We start from the raw sequence: 12,794 nt of genomic DNA, 5'->3' as shown, positions 1-12,794 counted from the left end.
GATGTTTCCACTATGAAATGCAGAGCAAGGGGAAAGAGCACAAGTGATAGAGCGAGTGAGTGAGAAGGGGTGTTGAGGAAGGAGAGAATAAAACAAAGACAGAGTGAGTGAACAGCAGGTAGGCCTAGAAGAGGAGACTAGAAGTGAAGGCGACATACTTTTCCCTGCTTTTGACCTCCCACCCATCCCAAACTGACCACAAACGTACCATCTATGCAACGTTGGTATGCAGAAATTCACGCCTCAGCCAGTGAGGGTAAGTCCCAGGCCAGGGGCTAGAGAGCAAAAGACTGCATGTGCTCAGACGTTCCCTGCTAGGGACAGTTGATCTGAAACAAGGTCTGCTCTCTTGTATCCAGCAAGGATCTAGAAATCCTGCATGAATCTGCAAGGCACAATGACAGCATACATTTGCATAATATGCCCCACCTTCTGCCTTCCTACTTCCTGTGCAGTAGTTGTTTGTGTAGAGAGAGAGGTCGCAGGCAAGGTAATTTTGTGAGTAGGATACAGGACCCTAAATAGCTGGTGAGAGGTATGAGGTATTTTAAAAGCATAAAAATTGTACACCTGTGAAATGAAATGCTTTCACATGTGATCTTCTGTGTTTATTGTCCTGTGCATAAAGTTGCACCTTGTGTTTGAAGGTTTAAATTATTTCAGGCTTGCATGGAGGCAGAAATTTCTGAGTGACTTTTATACATTTCTTAAGACTCTGCACTGTCAGGATGGCCGAGTGGTCTAAGGCGCTGTGTTTAGGCCGCAGTCTCCTCTGGAGGTGTGGGTTCGAATCCCACTTCTGACATGACTTTTGGAGATGTAATCTCCTTTTTCAGGTTAACATCTGATGGAAGTTGCATCTGTTGGTCTTCACCTGGGATGTGATTCCGTCCTCATCTAGTCAAGAGAGCTGGGGTTTCTCATATATTTCGGTTGTATAAAGTCTTGCTGACAAAGTGCAGTCCTTACTATATGAGCATAGTACCCATGTAAGAGCTCATCTGGAAGAGTCATGCTCTTGTATGCCCTGGCCAGACAGGCCATGCAAATATGGAAGAATGCCTAGCATCTGGTAGACAGTTGGACTCCAGCACACTTACGGCAATTTCCTCAGGGCTGTGATCAGGGGCTGCTTAGATTTGCGTATTCCACCCTATGTTGTGACATTGAAATTCCTTGTTGAATTTGCTTTAGCTAGCCAAGAGGTGGCTGTTGACTCAATTTCAAAGCAGCTTTGGGCCTTTCAAGTGGATGGTTAATAGCACTTTCTCTTTGTACGCCTTAAAGGTCTAAAGAGTTCTTCATAGGTACTGCTCTCTATGGATTGTTCAAAGATCTGTTGGAAGTACTTATAATAGGATAAATAAATTGAGGGCATGCCTTTTCGGTACCCCACTTGCATGGCTGTCTGGCCTGTGGAAGGTTCCACAAATGCAAGTCAGGATGGCCGAGTGGTCTAAGGCGCTGCGTTCAGGTCGCAGTCTCTTCTGGAGGCGTGGGTTCAAATCCCACTTCTGACAATTGTGTGTTTACTCTACTTTTTTCTTGGGAGAGAAAAAATCAGATCATTTCCCTCACATGGGCTTATATGGTTGTCTACTTGGAAAAGTGCAGTGAGTTTTTTTCTTGCTCTAGCCACTCATGACCTAAGTTGTGTGCTTTTTTTGGTTCACAATATCTTTCCCTCTCTGTAGATGATCAAGCAAATGTGGTCAGGATGGCCGAGTGGTCTAAGGCGCTGCGTTAAGGCCGCAGTCTCTCCTTGAGGCGTGGGTTCGAATCCCACTTCTGACAAAACTTTAAGTCCATTTTGTCTCTGAGTTCTTTTAGAATCTCAGCTAAAAATTGGCAGTGCATATAATATCTGAATAAGTAACAAACTTCAGTTTCAACTGCAAATTAATTTGCCCAATTCTGTCTTCAAGCTCGTATAATATTCTTCTAGCACTCGTGGTGTTTTATGTGTTTTTTGGGGGGTGCTTAAAAAGTCCCTTTTATTAATGAAATGGGTTACATTCAGTCTTGTGATATTTTTGGTTTCCAATAAGTAGATTGTTAATTTTATGTAACCTCATTTTCTAATGCTCCATTCAAGAGATGTTTCCACTATGAAATGCAGAGCAAGGGAAAAGAGCACAAGTGATAGAGCGAGTGAGTGAGAAGGGGTGTTGAGGAAGGAGAGAATGAAACAAAGACAGAGTGAGTGAACGGCAGGTAGGCCTAGAAGAGGAGACTAGAAGTGAAGGCGACATACTTTTCCCTGCTTTTGACCTCCCACCCATCCCAAACCGACCACAAACGTACCATCTATGCAACGTTGGTATGCAGAAATTCACGCCTCAGCCAGTGAGGGTAAGTCCCAGGCCAGGGGCTAGAGAGCAAAAGACTGCATGTGCTCAGACGTTCCCTGCTAGGGACAGTTGATCTGAAACAAGGTCTGCTCTCTTGTATGCAGCAAGGATCTAGAAATCCTGCATGAATCTGCAAGGCACAATGACAGCATACATTTGCATAATATGCCCCACCTTCTGCCTTCCTACTTCCTGTGCAGTAGTTGTTTGTGTAGAGAGAGAGGTCGCAGGCAAGGTAATTTTGTGAGTAGGATACAGGACCCTAAATAGCTGGTGAGAGGTATGAGGTATTCTAAAAGCATAAAAATTGTACACCTGTGAAATGAAATGCTTTCACATGTGATCTTCTGTGTTTATTGTCCTGTGCATAAAGTTGCACCTTGTGTTTGAAGGTTTAAATTATTTCAGGCTTGCATGAAGGCAGAAATTTCTGAGTGACTTTTATACATTTCTTAAGACTCTGCACTGTCAGGATGGCCGAGTGGTCTAAGGCGCTGTGTTTAGGCTGCAGTCTCCTCTGGAGGCGTGGGTTCGAATCCCACTTCTGACATGACTTTTGGAGATGTAATCTCCTTTTTCAGGTTAACATCTGATGGAAGTTGCATCTGTTGGTCTTCACCTGGGATGTGATTCCGTCCTCATCTAGTCAAGAGAGCTGGGGTTTCTCATATATTTCGGTTGTATAAAGTCTTGCTGACAAAGTGCAGTCCTTACTATATGAGCATAGGACCCATGTAAGAGCTCATCTGGAAGAGTCATGCTCTTGTATGCCCTGGCCAGACAGGCCATGCAAATATGGAAGAATGCCTAGCATCTGGTAGACAGTTGGACTCCAGCACACTTACGGCAATTTCCTCAGGGCTGTGATCAGGGGCTGCTTAGATTTGCGTATTCCACCCTATGTTGTGACATTGAAATTCGTTGTTGAATTTGCTTTAGCTAGCCAAGAGGTGGCTGTTGAGTCAATTTCAAAGCAGCTTTGGGCCTTTCAAGTGGCTGGTTAATAGCACTTTCTCTTTGTACGCCTTAAAGGTCTAAAGAGTTCTTCATAGGTACTGCTCTCTATGGATTGTTCAAAGATCTGTTGGAAGTACTTATAATAGGATAAATAAATTGAGGGCATGCCTTTTCGGTACCCCACTTGCATGGCTGTCTGGCCTGTGGAAGGTTCCACAAATGCAAGTCAGGATGGCCGAGTGGTCTAAGGCGCTGCGTTCAGGTCGCAGTCTCTTCTGGAGGCGTGGGTTCAAATCCCACTTCTGACAATTGTGTGTTTACTCTACTTTTTTCTTGGGAGAGAAAAAATCAGATCATTTCCCTCACATGGGCTTATATGGTTGTCTACTTGGAAAAGTGCAGTGAGTTTTTTTCTTGCTCTAGCCACTCATGACCTAAGTTGTGTGCTTTTTTTGGTTCACAATATCTTTCCCTCTCTGTAGATGATCAAGCAAATGTGGTCAGGATGGCCGAGTGGTCTAAGGCGCTGCGTTAAGGCCGCAGTCTCTCCTCGAGGCGTGGGTTCGAATCCCATTTCTGACAAAACTTTAAGTCCATTTTGTCTCTGAGTTCTTTTAGAATCTCAGCTAAAAATTGGCAGTGCATATAATATCTGAATAAGTAACAAACTTCAGTTTCAACTGCAAATTAATTTGCCCAATTCTGTGTTCAAGCTCGTATAATATTCTTCTAGCACTCGTGGTGTTTTATGTGTTTTTTGGGGGGTGCTTAAAAAGTCCCTTTTATTAATGAAATGGGTTACATTCAGTCTTGTGATATTTTTGGTTTCCAATAAGTAGATTGTTAATTTTATGTAACCTCATTTTCTAATGCTCCATTCAAGAGATGTTTCCACTATGAAATGCAGAGCAAGGGAAAAGAGCACAAGTGATAGAGCGAGTGAGTGAGAAGGGGTGTTGAGGAAGGAGAGAATGAAACAAAGACAGAGTGAGTGAACAGCAGGTAGGCCTAGAAGAGGAGACTAGAAGTGAAGGCGACATACTTTTCCCTGCTTTTGACCTCCCACCCATCCCAAACTGACCACAAACGTACCATCTATGCAACGTTGGTATGCAGAAATTCACGCCTCAGCCAGTGAGGGTAAGTCCCAGGCCAGGGGCTAGAGAGCAAAAGACTGCATGTGCTCAGACGTTCCCTGCTAGGGACAGTTGATCTGAAACAAGGTCTGCTCTCTTGTATCCAGCAAGGATCTAGAAATCCTGCATGAATCTGCAAGGCACAATGACAGCATACATTTGCATAATATGCCCCACCTTCTGCCTTCCTACTTCCTGTGCAGTAGTTGTTTGTGTAGAGAGAGAGGTCGCAGGCAAGGTAATTTTGTGAGTAGGATACAGGACCCTAAATAGCTGGTGAGAGGTATGAGGTATTTTAAAAGCATAAAAATTGTACACCTGTGAAATGAAATGCTTTCACATGTGATCTTCTGTGTTTATTGTCCTGTGCATAAAGTTGCACCTTGTGTTTGAAGGTTTAAATTATTTCAGGCTTGCATGGAGGCAGACATTTCTGAGTGACTTTTATACATTTCTTAAGACTCTGCACTGTCAGGATGGCCGAGTGGTCTAAGGCGCTGTGTTTAGGCCGCAGTCTCCTCTGGAGGTGTGGGTTCGAATCCCACTTCTGACATGACTTTTGGAGATGTAATCCCCTTTTTCAGGTTAACATCTGATGGAAGTTGCATCTGTTGGTCTTCACCTGGGATGTGATTCCGTCCTCATCTAGTCAAGAGAGCTGGGGTTTCTCATATATTTCGGTTGTATAAAGTCTTGCTGACAAAGTGCAGTCCTTACTATATGAGCATAGGACCCATGTAAGAGCTCATCTGGAAGAGTCATGCTCTTGTATGCCCTGGCCAGACAGGCCATGCAAATATGGAAGAATGCCTAGCATCTGGTAGACAGTTGGACTCCAGCACACTTACGGCAATTTCCTCAGGGCTGTGATCAGGGGCTGCTTAGATTTGCGTATTCCACCCTATGTTGTGACATTGAAATTCCTTGTTGAATTTGCTTTAGCTAGCCAAGAGGTGGCTGTTGACTCAATTTCAAAGCAGCTTTGGGCCTTTCAAGTGGCTGGTTAATAGCACTTTCTCTTTGTACGCCTTAAAGGTCTAAAGAGTTCTTCATAGGTACTGCTCTCTATGGATTGTTCAAAGATCTGTTGGAAGTACTTATAATAGGATAAATAAATTGAGGGCATGCCTTTTCGGTACCCCACTTGCATGGCTGTCTGGCCTGTGGAAGGTTCCACAAATGCAAGTCAGGATGGCCGAGTGGTCTAAGGCGCTGCGTTCAGGTCGCAGTCTCTTCTGGAGGCGTGGGTTCAAATCCCACTTCTGACAATTGTGTGTTTACTCTACTTTTTTCTTGGGAGAGAAAAAATCAGATCATTTCCCTCACATGGGCTTATATGGTTGTCTACTTGGAAAAGTGCAGTGAGTTTTTTTCTTGCTCTAGCCACTCATGACCTAAGTTGTGTGTTTTTTTTGGTTCACAATATCTTTTCCTCTCTGTAGATGATCAAGCAAATGTGGTCAGGATGGCCGAGTAGTCTAAGGCGCTGCGTTAAGGCCGCAGTCTCTCCTGGAGGCGTGGGTTCGAATCCCACTTCTGACAAAACTTTAAGTCCATTTTGTCTCTGAGTTCTTTTAGAATCTCAGCTAAAAATTGGCAGTGCATATAATATCTGAATAAGTAACAAACTTCAGTTTCAACTGCAAATTAATTTGCCCAATTCTGTCTTCAAGCTCGTATAATATTCTTCTAGCACTCGTGGTGTTTTATGTGTTTTTTGGGGGGTGCTTAAAAAGTCCCTTTTATTAATGAAATGGGTTACGTTCAGTCTTGTGATATTTTTGGTTTCCAATAAGTAGATTGTTAATTTTATTTAACCTCATTTTCTAATGCTCCATTCAAGAGATGTTTCCACTATGAAATGCAGAGCAAGGGGAAAGAGCACAAGTGATAGAGCGAGTGAGTGAGAAGGGGTGTTGAGGAAGGAGAGAATGAAACAAAGACAGAGTGAGTGAACGGCAGGTAGGCCTAGAAGAGGAGACTAGAAGTGAAGGCGACATACTTTTCCCTGCTTTTGACCTCCCACCCATCCCAAACCGACCACAAACGTACCATCTATGCAACGTTGGTATGCAGAAATTCACGCCTCAGCCAGTGAGGGTAAGTCCCAGGCCAGGGGCTAGAGAGCAAAAGACTGCATGTGCTCAGACGTTCCCTGCTAGGGACAGTTGATCTGAAACAAGGTCTGCTCTCTTGTATCCAGCAAGGATCTAGAAATCCTGCATGAATCTGCAAGGCACAATGACAGCATACATTTGCATAATATGCCCCACCTTCTGCCTTCCTACTTCCTGTGCAGTAGTTGTTTGTGTAGAGAGAGAGGTCGCAGGCAAGGTAATTTTGTGAGTAGGATACAGGACCCTAAATAGCTGGTGAGAGGTATGAGGTATTCTAAAAGCATAAAAATTGTACACCTGTGAAATGAAATGCTTTCACATGTGATCTTCTGTGTTTATTGTCCTGTGCATAAAGTTGCACCTTGTGTTTGAAGGTTTAAATTATTTCAGGCTTGCATGAAGGCAGAAATTTCTGAGTGACTTTTATACATTTCTTAAGACTCTGCACTGTCAGGATGGCCGAGTGGTCTAAGGCGCTGTGTTTAGGCTGCAGTCTCCTCTGGAGGTGTGGGTTCGAATCCCACTTCTGACATGACTTTTGGAGATGTAATCTCCTTTTTCAGGTTAACATCTGATGGAAGTTGCATCTGTTGGTCTTCACCTGGGATGTGATTCCGTCCTCATCTAGTCAAGAGAGCTGGGGTTTCTCATATATTTCGGTTGTATAAAGTCTTGCTGACAAAGTGCAGTCCTTACTATATGAGCATAGGACCCATGTAAGAGCTCATCTGGAAGAGTCATGCTCTTGTATGCCCTGGCCAGACAGGCCATGCAAATATGGAAGAATGCCTAGCATCTGGTAGACAGTTGGACTCCAGCACACTTACGGCAATTTCCTCAGGGCTGTGATCAGGGGCTGCTTAGATTTGCGTATTCCACCCTATGTTGTGACATTGAAATTCCTTGTTGAATTTGCTTTAGCTAGCCAAGAGGTGGCTGTTGACTCAATTTCAAAGCAGCTTTGGGCCTTTCAAGTGGCTGGTTAATAGCACTTTCTCTTTGTACGCCTTAAAGGTCTAAAGAGTTCTTCATAGGTACTGCTCTCTATGGATTGTTCAAAGATCTGTTGGAAGTACTTATAATAGGATAAATAAATTGAGGGCATGCCTTTTCGGTACCCCACTTGCATGGCTGTCTGGCCTGTGGAAGGTTCCACAAATGCAAGTCAGGATGGCCGAGTGGTCTAAGGCGCTGCGTTCAGGTCGCAGTCTCTTCTGGAGGCGTGGGTTCAAATCCCACTTCTGACAATTGTGTGTTTACTCTACTTTTTTCTTGGGAGAGAAAAAATCAGATCATTTCCCTCACATGGGCTTATATGGTTGTCTACTTGGAAAAGTGCAGTGAGTTTTTTTCTTGCTCTAGCCACTCATGACCTAAGTTGTGTGCTTTTTTTGGTTCACAATATCTTTCCCTCTCTGTAGATGATCAAGCAAATGTGGTCAGGATGGCCGAGTGGTCTAAGGCGCTGCGTTAAGGCCGCAGTCTCTCCTTGAGGCGTGGGTTCGAATCCCACTTCTGACAAAACTTTAAGTCCATTTTGTCTCTGAGTTCTTTTAGAATCTCAGCTAAAAATTGGCAGTGCATATAATATCTGAATAAGTAACAAACTTCAGTTTCAACTGCAAATTAATTTGCCCAATTCTGTCTTCAAGCTCGTATAATATTCTTCTAGCACTCGTGGTGTTTTATGTGTTTTTTGGGGGGTGCTTAAAAAGTCCCTTTTATTAATGAAATGGGTTACATTCAGTCTTGTGATATTTTTGGTTTCCAATAAGTAGATTGTTAATTTTATGTAACCTCATTTTCTAATGCTCCATTCAAGAGATGTTTCCACTATGAAATGCAGAGCAAGGGGAAAGAGCACAAGTGATAGAGCGAGTGAGTGAGAAGGGGTGTTGAGGAAGGAGAGAATGAAACAAAGACAGAGTGAGTGAACGGCAGGTAGGCCTAGAAGAGGAGACTAGAAGTGAAGGCGACATACTTTTCCCTGCTTTTGACCTCCCACCCATCCCAAACTGACCACAAACGTACCATCTATGCAACGTTGGTATGCAGAAATTCACGCCTCAGCCAGTGAGGGTAAGTCCCAGGCCAGGGGCTAGAGAGCAAAAGACTGCATGTGCTCAGACGTTCCCTGCTAGGGACAGTTGATCTGAAACAAGGTCTGCTCTCTTGTATCCAGCAAGGATCTAGAAATCCTGCATGAATCTGCAAGGCACAATGACAGCATACATTTGCATAATATGCCCCACCTTCTGCCTTCCTACTTCCTGTGCAGTAGTTGTTTGTGTAGAGAGAGAGGTCGCAGGCAAGGTAATTTTGTGAGTAGGATACAGGACCCTAAATAGCTGGTGAGAGGTATGAGGTATTCTAAAAGCATAAAAATTGTACACCTGTGAAATGAAATGCTTTCACATGTGATCTTCTGTGTTTATTGTCCTGTGCATAAAGTTGCACCTTGTGTTTGAAGGTTTAAATTATTTCAGGCTTGCATGGAGGCAGAAATTTCTGAGTGACTTTTATACATTTCTTAAGACTCTGCACTGTCAGGATGGCCAAGTGGTCTAAGGCGCTGTGTTTAGGCTGCAGTCTCCTCTGGAGGCGTGGGTTCGAATCCCACTTCTGACATGACTTTTGGAGATGTAATCTCCTTTTTCAGTTTAACATCTGATGGAAGTTGCATCTGTTGGTCTTCACCTAGGATGTGATTCCGTCCTCATCTAGTCAAGAGAGCTGGGGTTTCTCATATATTTCGGTTGTATAAAGTCTTGCTGACAAAGTGCAGTCCTTACTATATGAGCATAGGACCCATGTAAGAGCTCATCTGGAAGAGTCATGCTCTTGTATGCCCTGGCCAGACAGGCCATGCAAATATGGAAGAATGCCTAGCATCTGGTAGACAGTTGGACTCCAGCACACTTACGGCAATTTCCTCAGGGCTGTGATCAGGGGCTGCTTAGATTTGCGTATTCCACCCTATGTTGTGACATTGAAATTCCTTGTTGAATTTGCTTTAGCTAGCCAAGAGGTGGCTGTTGACTCAATTTTAAAGCAGCTTTGGGCCGTTCAAGTGGCTGGTTAATAGTACTTTCTCTTTGTACGCCTTAAAGGTCTAAAGAGTTCTTCATAGGTACTGCTCTCTATGGATTGTTCAAAGATCTGTTGGAAGTACTTATAATAGGATAAATAAATTGAGGGCATGCCTTTTCGGTACCCCACTTGCATGGCTGTCTGGCCTGTGGAAGGTTCCACAAATGCAAGTCAGGATGGCCGAGTGGTCTAAGGCGCTGCGTTCAGGTCGCAGTCTCTTCTGGAGGCGTGGGTTCAAATCCCACTTCTGACAATTGTGTGTTTACTCTACTTTTTTCTTGGGAGAGAAAAAATCAGATCATTTCCCTCACATGGGCTTATATGGTTGTCTACTTGGAAAAGTGCAGTGAGTTTTTTTCTTGCTCTAGCCACTCATGACCTAAGTTGTGTGCTTTTTTTGGTTCACAATATCTTTCCCTCTCTGTAGATGATCAAGCAAATGTGGTCAGGATGGCCGAGTGGTCTAAGGCGCTGCGTTAAGGCCGCAGTCTCTCCTCGAGGCGTGGGTTCGAATCCCATTTCTGACAAAACTTTAAGTCCATTTTGTCTCTGAGTTCTTTTAGAATCTCAGCTAAAAATTGGCAGTGCATATAATATCTGAATAAGTAACAAACTTCAGTTTCAACTGCAAATTAATTTGCCCAATTCTGTGTTCAAGCTCGTATAATATTCTTCTAGCACTCGTGGTGTTTTATGTGTTTTTTGGGGGGTGCTTAAAAAGTCCCTTTTATTAATGAAATGGGTTACATTCAGTCTTGTGATATTTTTGGTTTCCAATAAGTAGATTGTTAATTTTATGTAACCTCATTTTCTAATGCTCCATTCAAGAGATGTTTCCACTATGAAATGCAGAGCAAGGGAAAAGAGCACAAGTGATAGAGCGAGTGAGTGAGAAGGGGTGTTGAGGAAGGAGAGAATGAAACAAAGACAGAGTGAGTGAACAGCAGGTAGGCCTAGAAGAGGAGACTAGAAGTGAAGGCGACATACTTTTCCCTGCTTTTGACCTCCCACCCATCCCAAACTGACCACAAACGTACCATCTATGCAACGTTGGTATGCAGAAATTCACGCCTCAGCCAGTGAGGGTAAGTCCCAGGCCAGGGGCTAGAGAGCAAAAGACTGCATGTGCTCAGACGTTCCCTGCTAGGGACAGTTGATCTGAAACAAGGTCTGCTCTCTTGTATCCAGCAAGGATCTAGAAATCCTGCATGAATCTGCAAGGCACAATGACAGCATACATTTGCATAATATGCCCCACCTTCTGCCTTCCTACTTCCTGTGCAGTAGTTGTTTGTGTAGAGAGAGAGGTCGCAGGCAAGGTAATTTTGTGAGTAGGATACAGGACCCTAAATAGCTGGTGAGAGGTATGAGGTATTTTAAAAGCATAAAAATTGTACACCTGTGAAATGAAATGCTTTCACATGTGATCTTCTGTGTTTATTGTCCTGTGCATAAAGTTGCACCTTGTGTTTGAAGGTTTAAATTATTTCAGGCTTGCATGGAGGCAGACATTTCTGAGTGACTTTTATACATTTCTTAAGACTCTGCACTGTCAGGATGGCCGAGTGGTCTAAGGCGCTGTGTTTAGGCCGCAGTCTCCTCTGGAGGTGTGGGTTCGAATCCCACTTCTGACATGACTTTTGGAGATGTAATCCCCTTTTTCAGGTTAACATCTGATGGAAGTTGCATCTGTTGGTCTTCACCTGGGATGTGATTCCGTCCTCATCTAGTCAAGAGAGCTGGGGTTTCTCATATATTTCGGTTGTATAAAGTCTTGCTGACAAAGTGCAGTCCTTACTATATGAGCATAGGACCCATGTAAGAGCTCATCTGGAAGAGTCATGCTCTTGTATGCCCTGGCCAGACAGGCCATGCAAATATGGAAGAATGCCTAGCATCTGGTAGACAGTTGGACTCCAGCACACTTACGGCAATTTCCTCAGGGCTGTGATCAGGGGCTGCTTAGATTTGCGTATTCCACCCTATGTTGTGACATTGAAATTCCTTGTTGAATTTGCTTTAGCTAGCCAAGAGGTGGCTGTTGACTCAATTTCAAAGCAGCTTTGGGCCTTTCAAGTGGCTGGTTAATAGCACTTTCTCTTTGTACGCCTTAAAGGTCTAAAGAGTTCTTCATAGGTACTGCTCTCTATGGATTGTTCAAAGATCTGTTGGAAGTACTTATAATAGGATAAATAAATTGAGGGCATGCCTTTTCGGTACCCCACTTGCATGGCTGTCTGGCCTGTGGAAGGTTCCACAAATGCAAGTCAGGATGGCCGAGTGGTCTAAGGCGCTGCGTTCAGGTCGCAGTCTCTTCTGGAGGCGTGGGTTCAAATCCCACTTCTGACAATTGTGTGTTTACTCTACTTTTTTCTTGGGAGAGAAAAAATCAGATCATTTCCCTCACATGGGCTTATATGGTTGTCTACTTGGAAAAGTGCAGTGAGTTTTTTTCTTGCTCTAGCCACTCATGACCTAAGTTGTGTGTTTTTTTTGGTTCACAATATCTTTTCCTCTCTGTAGATGATCAAGCAAATGTGGTCAGGATGGCCGAGTAGTCTAAGGCGCTGCGTTAAGGCCGCAGTCTCTCCTGGAGGCGTGGGTTCGAATCCCACTTCTGACAAAACTTTAAGTCCATTTTGTCTCTGAGTTCTTTTAGAATCTCAGCTAAAAATTGGCAGTGCATATAATATCTGAATAAGTAACAAACTTCAGTTTCAACTGCAAATTAATTTGCCCAATTCTGTCTTCAAGCTCGTATAATATTCTTCTAGCACTCGTGGTGTTTTATGTGTTTTTTGGGGGGTGCTTAAAAAGTCCCTTTTATTAATGAAATGGGTTACGTTCAGTCTTGTGATATTTTTGGTTTCCAATAAGTAGATTGTTAATTTTATTTAACCTCATTTTCTAATGCTCCATTCAAGAGATGTTTCCACTATGAAATGCAGAGCAAGGGGAAAGAGCACAAGTGATAGAGCGAGTGAGTGAGAAGGGGTGTTGAGGAAGGAGAGAATGAAACAAAGACAGAGTGAGTGAACGGCAGGTAGGCCTAGAAGAGGAGACTAGAAGTGAAGGCGACATACTTTTCCCTGCTTTTGACCTCCCACCCATCCCAAACCGACCACAAACGTACCATCTATGCA

At 43.6% G+C, this 12,794-nt stretch overlaps 18 non-coding genes across 18 annotated transcripts; all 18 read left to right on the top strand.

Annotated features, from left to right (window-relative positions):
* Positions 1-722: 722 nt before the first annotated feature.
* On the top strand, positions 723-805 carry TRNAL-UAG (transfer RNA leucine (anticodon UAG)). Its single transcript has one exon. It is a non-coding gene; the product is annotated as a tRNA-Leu (tRNA).
* Positions 806-1,437: 632 nt separating this feature from the next.
* TRNAL-CAG (transfer RNA leucine (anticodon CAG)) lies at positions 1,438-1,520 on the top strand. The gene has a single exon. It is a non-coding gene; the product is annotated as a tRNA-Leu (tRNA).
* Positions 1,521-1,711: 191 nt separating this feature from the next.
* Positions 1,712-1,794, top strand: TRNAL-AAG (transfer RNA leucine (anticodon AAG)). The gene has a single exon. It is a non-coding gene; the product is annotated as a tRNA-Leu (tRNA).
* Positions 1,795-2,818: 1,024 nt separating this feature from the next.
* Positions 2,819-2,901, top strand: TRNAL-UAG (transfer RNA leucine (anticodon UAG)). Its single transcript has one exon. It is a non-coding gene; the product is annotated as a tRNA-Leu (tRNA).
* Positions 2,902-3,533: 632 nt separating this feature from the next.
* On the top strand, positions 3,534-3,616 carry TRNAL-CAG (transfer RNA leucine (anticodon CAG)). The gene has a single exon. It is a non-coding gene; the product is annotated as a tRNA-Leu (tRNA).
* A 191-nt stretch (positions 3,617-3,807) lies between these two features.
* Positions 3,808-3,890, top strand: TRNAL-AAG (transfer RNA leucine (anticodon AAG)). Its single transcript has one exon. It is a non-coding gene; the product is annotated as a tRNA-Leu (tRNA).
* A 1,024-nt stretch (positions 3,891-4,914) lies between these two features.
* TRNAL-UAG (transfer RNA leucine (anticodon UAG)) lies at positions 4,915-4,997 on the top strand. The gene has a single exon. It is a non-coding gene; the product is annotated as a tRNA-Leu (tRNA).
* A 632-nt stretch (positions 4,998-5,629) lies between these two features.
* On the top strand, positions 5,630-5,712 carry TRNAL-CAG (transfer RNA leucine (anticodon CAG)). The gene has a single exon. It is a non-coding gene; the product is annotated as a tRNA-Leu (tRNA).
* A 191-nt stretch (positions 5,713-5,903) lies between these two features.
* On the top strand, positions 5,904-5,986 carry TRNAL-AAG (transfer RNA leucine (anticodon AAG)). Its single transcript has one exon. It is a non-coding gene; the product is annotated as a tRNA-Leu (tRNA).
* Positions 5,987-7,010: 1,024 nt separating this feature from the next.
* Positions 7,011-7,093, top strand: TRNAL-UAG (transfer RNA leucine (anticodon UAG)). The gene has a single exon. It is a non-coding gene; the product is annotated as a tRNA-Leu (tRNA).
* A 632-nt stretch (positions 7,094-7,725) lies between these two features.
* Positions 7,726-7,808, top strand: TRNAL-CAG (transfer RNA leucine (anticodon CAG)). The gene has a single exon. It is a non-coding gene; the product is annotated as a tRNA-Leu (tRNA).
* A 191-nt stretch (positions 7,809-7,999) lies between these two features.
* On the top strand, positions 8,000-8,082 carry TRNAL-AAG (transfer RNA leucine (anticodon AAG)). Its single transcript has one exon. It is a non-coding gene; the product is annotated as a tRNA-Leu (tRNA).
* Positions 8,083-9,106: 1,024 nt separating this feature from the next.
* TRNAL-UAG (transfer RNA leucine (anticodon UAG)) lies at positions 9,107-9,189 on the top strand. The gene has a single exon. It is a non-coding gene; the product is annotated as a tRNA-Leu (tRNA).
* Positions 9,190-9,821: 632 nt separating this feature from the next.
* Positions 9,822-9,904, top strand: TRNAL-CAG (transfer RNA leucine (anticodon CAG)). The gene has a single exon. It is a non-coding gene; the product is annotated as a tRNA-Leu (tRNA).
* Positions 9,905-10,095: 191 nt separating this feature from the next.
* TRNAL-AAG (transfer RNA leucine (anticodon AAG)) lies at positions 10,096-10,178 on the top strand. Its single transcript has one exon. It is a non-coding gene; the product is annotated as a tRNA-Leu (tRNA).
* A 1,024-nt stretch (positions 10,179-11,202) lies between these two features.
* TRNAL-UAG (transfer RNA leucine (anticodon UAG)) lies at positions 11,203-11,285 on the top strand. The gene has a single exon. It is a non-coding gene; the product is annotated as a tRNA-Leu (tRNA).
* A 632-nt stretch (positions 11,286-11,917) lies between these two features.
* On the top strand, positions 11,918-12,000 carry TRNAL-CAG (transfer RNA leucine (anticodon CAG)). The gene has a single exon. It is a non-coding gene; the product is annotated as a tRNA-Leu (tRNA).
* A 191-nt stretch (positions 12,001-12,191) lies between these two features.
* TRNAL-AAG (transfer RNA leucine (anticodon AAG)) lies at positions 12,192-12,274 on the top strand. Its single transcript has one exon. It is a non-coding gene; the product is annotated as a tRNA-Leu (tRNA).
* Positions 12,275-12,794: the final 520 nt, after the last annotated feature.

Source organism: Lissotriton vulgaris, chromosome 8 (assembly GCF_964263255.1).
Source record: "Lissotriton vulgaris chromosome 8, aLisVul1.2, whole genome shotgun sequence".
In the NCBI taxonomy this organism is placed as follows: Eukaryota; Metazoa; Chordata; class Amphibia; order Caudata; family Salamandridae; genus Lissotriton; species Lissotriton vulgaris.
The sequence above is the reverse complement of the archived record's forward strand: the minus strand, read 5'-3'. Positions and strand labels throughout refer to the sequence as shown.